Here is a 6,007-nt window from a genome sequence, read left to right on the forward strand (position 1 = left end):
TGAAGCTCGCGTTTATGGTAAGGGGCGTTACATTTCCGACGCGTGCTTGTTGTGTTCGGCCAATCACAATGCACTGGTTCAGCTGGCCAATCAGAGCAGACTGCACTTGTCGGAAGGAGGGACTTTGTAGAAAATGAAGCGTTTGAGAGAGGCGGGGCATAGAGGACCTACAATAATGTACAGTATTTGAAAAATAATGTGTTTTTTGAACATTAAAGCATGTCAACATATTCTGTTACGCCAAATACATAAATTAATGATCTTTAAAAAAGCATCATATGACCCCTTTAAAAGATATTGCCCCATTAATACTGTAGTTAGTAAATTGTAGTGGAGCTTACAAATTTTTTTGTAGCTCGACTGATGTTGAACTACTTACAAAGTAGCTTTCCTTAGCACTGGACACCAACAAATGTTGCCCGTTTGTGTATGTGTATTTTTCCCCCCTCTCTCTTCATTTAACCGCTAGATGTGTTTGTAGAAGTGTGAACTCACTCTCTCGGTGAATCTGTTTTTTTTGTAACAAAGAACAACATGTTTTCCACCAGTTCTGCTCCACTTACAAGGAAAACTAAAACAATCCATCAGATGTCAGGATCACTGGACCAACTGTGGGAGAACTAAATGGATCCTGGGTCTGGGAGTCTTCCCTCATGATTCAGTGTGTCTTCCTGAGTCTGCACTTGTGCTCTCATATATTTGGAGATGGAACTCACAGAAGTGATCCAACTTGCATCCCGCTTCACAATAGGAAAGAATAATCATATCTCAGTTGTTACAATCATTAAATGGAGAGCAGATTGAAGCTTTTCCCCTTCAGAAACAGACCCTCATACAGTAGTCGCATGCCTCTTCTAGACTTTTAGACTAAATCTGCTTTCAGATTTCCCAAGATGCCAACGTCTCCAATTAAAAGTCAGAGATTTGAATAGAAAGTAAAACATTTCTCATCAGATTCTTCTGGCCAAATGATCTGAGGTTTACATTCCTGATTATAGCTGTACACTGTAATAAATAATTTTTCAAAGTTGTATATTAAAACAAAGATTAATGGAGTACAAAAAAAATCAATTTTTTTTTCTCCCAAAATGTCATGTTTAATTCTGTTAATTCCATTTCTTTGTAGCTGTTTGAAATTTACTAGCAATTTCTGAGTGAAAATCCTACAGCGTTCTTCAGTGTATATTCTTATTGTATGTAATTAACTGAAAACCTGTCTTCAGAGGGTATTATCGTACAGTATATATTTTAAGAATTATTTTCTTTTTATCTAATATAACAATCAGCATTTGTATTTTCTATTGTAAACTATCATAATTTAATTCCAGCGTATTTTTCCTTGCAATTCATAAAAGAGGTTCTTTATTTAAGAACCTCTCCTACTAGAAGACCTTATAAAAAACCTTAAACTCATGTACAAACCAAACAACCGCTCGCAGCTCTAAATAATGAAACACACATCCAGTGAGAAACGGCAGCAGTGGACAGAACTTGGAGAGCTGCTGACCAGCATTATCGCCCGCAGACATCTGAGTCTGCCCCGCTTTAAAACATTCCTATTTACGGCGCGGTGGCACAGAAATAAATAAATGTGTTAATATGTTGGGAAGGCTGGTTGGAGGGACCGCTGGTGCTGTTTGGTTTTTCTGTGATGATGCCATTTATCACGCGCTGACAGCCCGTTTGTGAAGTGCTGCGCTACGCGGTCCACTTCAACTCACCGTCCCGCCATCTCAGCTCTTTGGGAGAATGCATAAACGAGACGTCACGATGCAGAACGACTAGCGTACCTTGCCCGTGGGACTTCCAGGGTGAAAAACACTGGAGATTCTCCACAGTCAGACGTACATACAAGTCGATGACAGATTTTGTGTTTATTTAATGTTTTTCCTGAAGAACATGCTGTCTGGCTGCTTTCTGTGTTGTCTTGGTGAAATGTGTAAAGGACCTAGGACATGCCCTAGGGGTACACCATATCATCAGGTGTGAGAAAGGGAAAATAGAGGTTCAAATGCATCATGAGGATGTTCCAGGAGTTTTTCCATGTAGAGGTGAACTATGGAAAGAGGGCGCATTCCTGTGACCTTCAATTTTTTTTAACGTGAATGTGTGTGTGCAGGTTCAAGCAAATAGTACAGGTGGTGATTTATGATTTTCAGTGCAGCGAGATGCGACTTGACATTTTCCTGCTGTGGCGTAGCCCAGTTCTGGCTCCATGCTTCATTACGTGAGCCTCCCCACGCGATTCCCGACCCAGTAAAAATAAGCCTGCTCACCTCAGCTATGAGTGAATGAGCATGTGTGGATCTGTCTCGGGGGTAGGCAGCTTCACTGTGCTCTGCTATTCTCACCTTCCCCAAAATTTCCATATGGCCATGATGCCACTGCTCCAGTCAACCCTTAAATACACACACACGGCTGACAGCAACTTTCAAAGTCTTACCTGGTAAGATAAAGGAAACTGATAAATAAGTAAACAATCACATCTGTGAGCACAAATGGTTGACATTTGGCGCGATGCAGATCATTTCTTATTTATGGGTGTTTTCATGTCCCTCGACCCACTTGCACAGGTCATATGACTAATGCCTAAAATTAGGTGATGCATATCTGTGCTCTATACACTTTTGTTTTTATCACTACTACTACAACAGCTAACAATAAAATCACATCCTTCGATTCCAGTAAATGTTGTTTTTTTTTTTTTTTCAAAATATTCAATCAAAATCTTATAACCTTATCTGGTAACGTATGCCGGCCTTCTCCAATCTTCACATCCTTCGATTCCAGTAAATGTTGCTTTTTTTTTTCTTTTCAAAATATTCAATCAAAATCTTATAACCTTATCTGGTAACGTATGCCGGCCTTCTCCAATCTAGTTATTATATGGAAAAAAAATAAAAATCTGCCATTACTTCTGTTATATCATGGAAAATGTACAGTCCCTTCCAGAATTGAAACAAAAACAGACTCATCCTGTACATTTTTTTAATCCATTCAGATTTTCTGTAGACTGCTTGAATCGACTCACATGGTGATACTCCAAAATGTTGGCTCTTCACTTGATGTCTGAAGTAAAATCAGACAGACCCAACCACCCCACATATAATAAATGACAATAAATAACCAATTCATTTGGAATGTTATAAATTAATAGCACAGTTTTAAATAGTGGGGAGAAAGCTGCTCAAAAAGTTATCTGTGAAAATGCATTCTCATTCCCTTAAGCCTGCCACAAACCACTACTGCTTTTAACATTATTTTCATAGTTTTAGTTTTAATTTTATGACTAATTTTAACAATATAGTGTGCAGAGTTGGTCATAAGGGTAATGTACAGGTTTTTTTTTTAAGGGAAAGAACGTGTAGCGTAAAATCATGTGAACATGTTCCCATCAGTGCATTTAAAATAAATAAATAATTCAAAGGCATCTTACTGACTGCTTAAATTAGTACATTAGCACCCTACTAGCAAATTATGGTTTGTGGCTGTGATGTAGTCAGAGTCTATATTTAAAAAGTGTCCCAGCTAAACTTCATTCAATAGGAATTGTGTAAGCACAGGAAAGAAATTTGCACTTGTCAAGTGATTTCATGGGCTTTTTAATCTGCCACGAGCCTTATGATCTCCGAAAAGTACAGTAGAGACATAAGTAGGCAGTCTTTAGCATACAGTATTACCTTTGCAAAACTACAGTCTCTGCAGAAATTCATTATTCTTAATTAGCATTTCTGTAAACAGCATCAACCCCCATCATTTGCCATACAGGAAAATCTCTGCGGTGCATTTCCACTAACAGTCGCGAACGCAGCAATTTGTTGCAGTTGTTTCTACTTATTACTTCAGTTGTTCAGCGAGAGAGGAGGGGAAAATAGAGTAGAACATTCCTAGACACTGCTTTGTCTTCACAAACACACATCCAGACACCTATTATTCACTATTATCTTTTAACAATGAAATTGACTGCTGTTTGAATTGTCTTTAATGCAGCCTGGAGGTAATATCCCATGATTCCCCACTAGACAGCCACTTTAGTGAGCTCTTTAACTCCCTTTCAACTGCCTTTACTCATCTATTCATTCGTTTTACAATAACATACTCCGACTTTAACAGCCAACAACAACAACCTGTATTTGGGTTTTATTTAGCCTTGTAGTGCTGGTAAGGAGTGTGTGTGTGTGTGTGTGTGTGTGTGTGTGTGTGTGTGTGTGCATGGGTTTTGCTTGTAACATTGTGTATGTACACTCAAGATGTGGGATGCCAAGTGTTGGCTTTCTTGTAAAAAGAAATCACTATTTTGGAACAAAAAGAAAAGCAACAAACAGGAAGACCATTAAAACATAAAATTTCACAGAATTTGCTTGGCTGTTTTCAAATACAGAGATACAGACTGTTAAAAGTATTGTTTTTTTTTATCATATATAATATTTTATAATAATAATATAATATAAAATGTAGTTTAATATGTTGCTATTTTTAGTTTTACTGTAATTATATAATAAAGTTTGTATATTGATTTATTGTATATTGAAGAAATCTACAAATTTAACAGATATTAAAGCCATTTCAACAAACAGGACATGGATGTTACAGTTGTTTAATACCTGATCACATATAATAAGCTAAACAAATTAAACAACATTTTAAATTGTGTAATTATTATAAATAGCTTTTGTCATTACCTTAAATTTACTGAGACTAATATTTCTAATAATTTAGAAATTCATCACTATTAAAGTGAGCTGCCAAAACTAAAGGATTTTTGATGATAAAAAACTGATAATTATGATGAGAAGCACCTATGATATACACTTTGACCTATTCATTTTAACATAAAATATTTTTGTTAAAATACTCAAATGCAGTTCATATAGTGTATGTTTAATTGAAATGTATCTCAGCACTTCTCTCTAAGAGGGAGACATCCTGCAAAGTTGCAATGTTTTCATGAAAGTCAATCGTTCATGGTCACGGTGGCATAATCTGTCCAAACAGCTCCGTTCCGAAGAGGTCGAGAGTTATCGATTCCGGCCACGGTCATATTTCATCTCCATGAACGTTTTTAATTGACGTGGATCTGCTCTTATGGATTATAGGCTATAGAGAGAAGAGACGCACACCTGGCTCTGATGTCAAGCTTGTATGACTCTCCATATTCGTCCGCTCCTTTAATCCCTACCTTCTTGTTAGCCTTAATCAGATTCAATGTTTTTAATGGAACGTATGCAAATGATTCTGTTTTTATCTTATTTCCACTGATCAAATAGGCCACCGCAGCGATTGTGTTTCAAACACTCACCTCGATCCCACCCCTAAAAACATCACTAATCATAAATGAAGTACTTTGACTACTTTACATAAAGCCAGTTAGGGAGGAGAGGGGCTAATCAAGAGTAGATCAAACGACTCGTCTTTAATTGAAGTGCAAAAACGGACCCTCTTTCTTTTTTTTGTTTGTAGGGCCAATTCAGGCAGCGGCTCTCAGGGCTCTGTCAGGAGGCCTGCTACTCTTCCCCCAACTCCCAGAAGTCCACACAGCTACGGACAACAGATGAAGTGCAGCGGTCGTGGTGGGAAATGTAGTCTGCTGCTCGACGGCTTGGCGGTACGTGACTAATTAGGTCAGTTCCTTTGGCAGCTGCAGGTGAGAGGTGCTCGCTCGCGTTTGCTTCGTGTTGAACACCTCCGGGACGGTGGAGCTTCAGAGCTGTGGGTTTTTATGGATTGCTGGGATGATGGGAGTTTCAGGCTGTGATGCGAGGCCCATGTGTATTTTTATGAAAACGCTCCGCTTCAAAGAAGTACTACAACAACCATGACATGAAGATATTAAGAAAGCCATAAAGAACCAGAGTTCATACCATTCAAACTACTTGTCAACTGATACAGGGTTCAGGATTTCTTGAATATTTAACGAAAGTACATGAGATACATTGCACTAATTTGCATTAGTGCAAATTACTACTAACAGTTGCTTAAATGTGTGTGTGTGTGTGTGTGTGTGTGT

Source organism: Sinocyclocheilus rhinocerous, unplaced genomic scaffold, assembly GCF_001515625.1.
Source record: "Sinocyclocheilus rhinocerous isolate Xijiao unplaced genomic scaffold, SAMN03320098_v1.1 scaffold387, whole genome shotgun sequence".
Lineage (NCBI taxonomy): Eukaryota > Metazoa > Chordata > Actinopteri > Cypriniformes > Cyprinidae > Sinocyclocheilus > Sinocyclocheilus rhinocerous.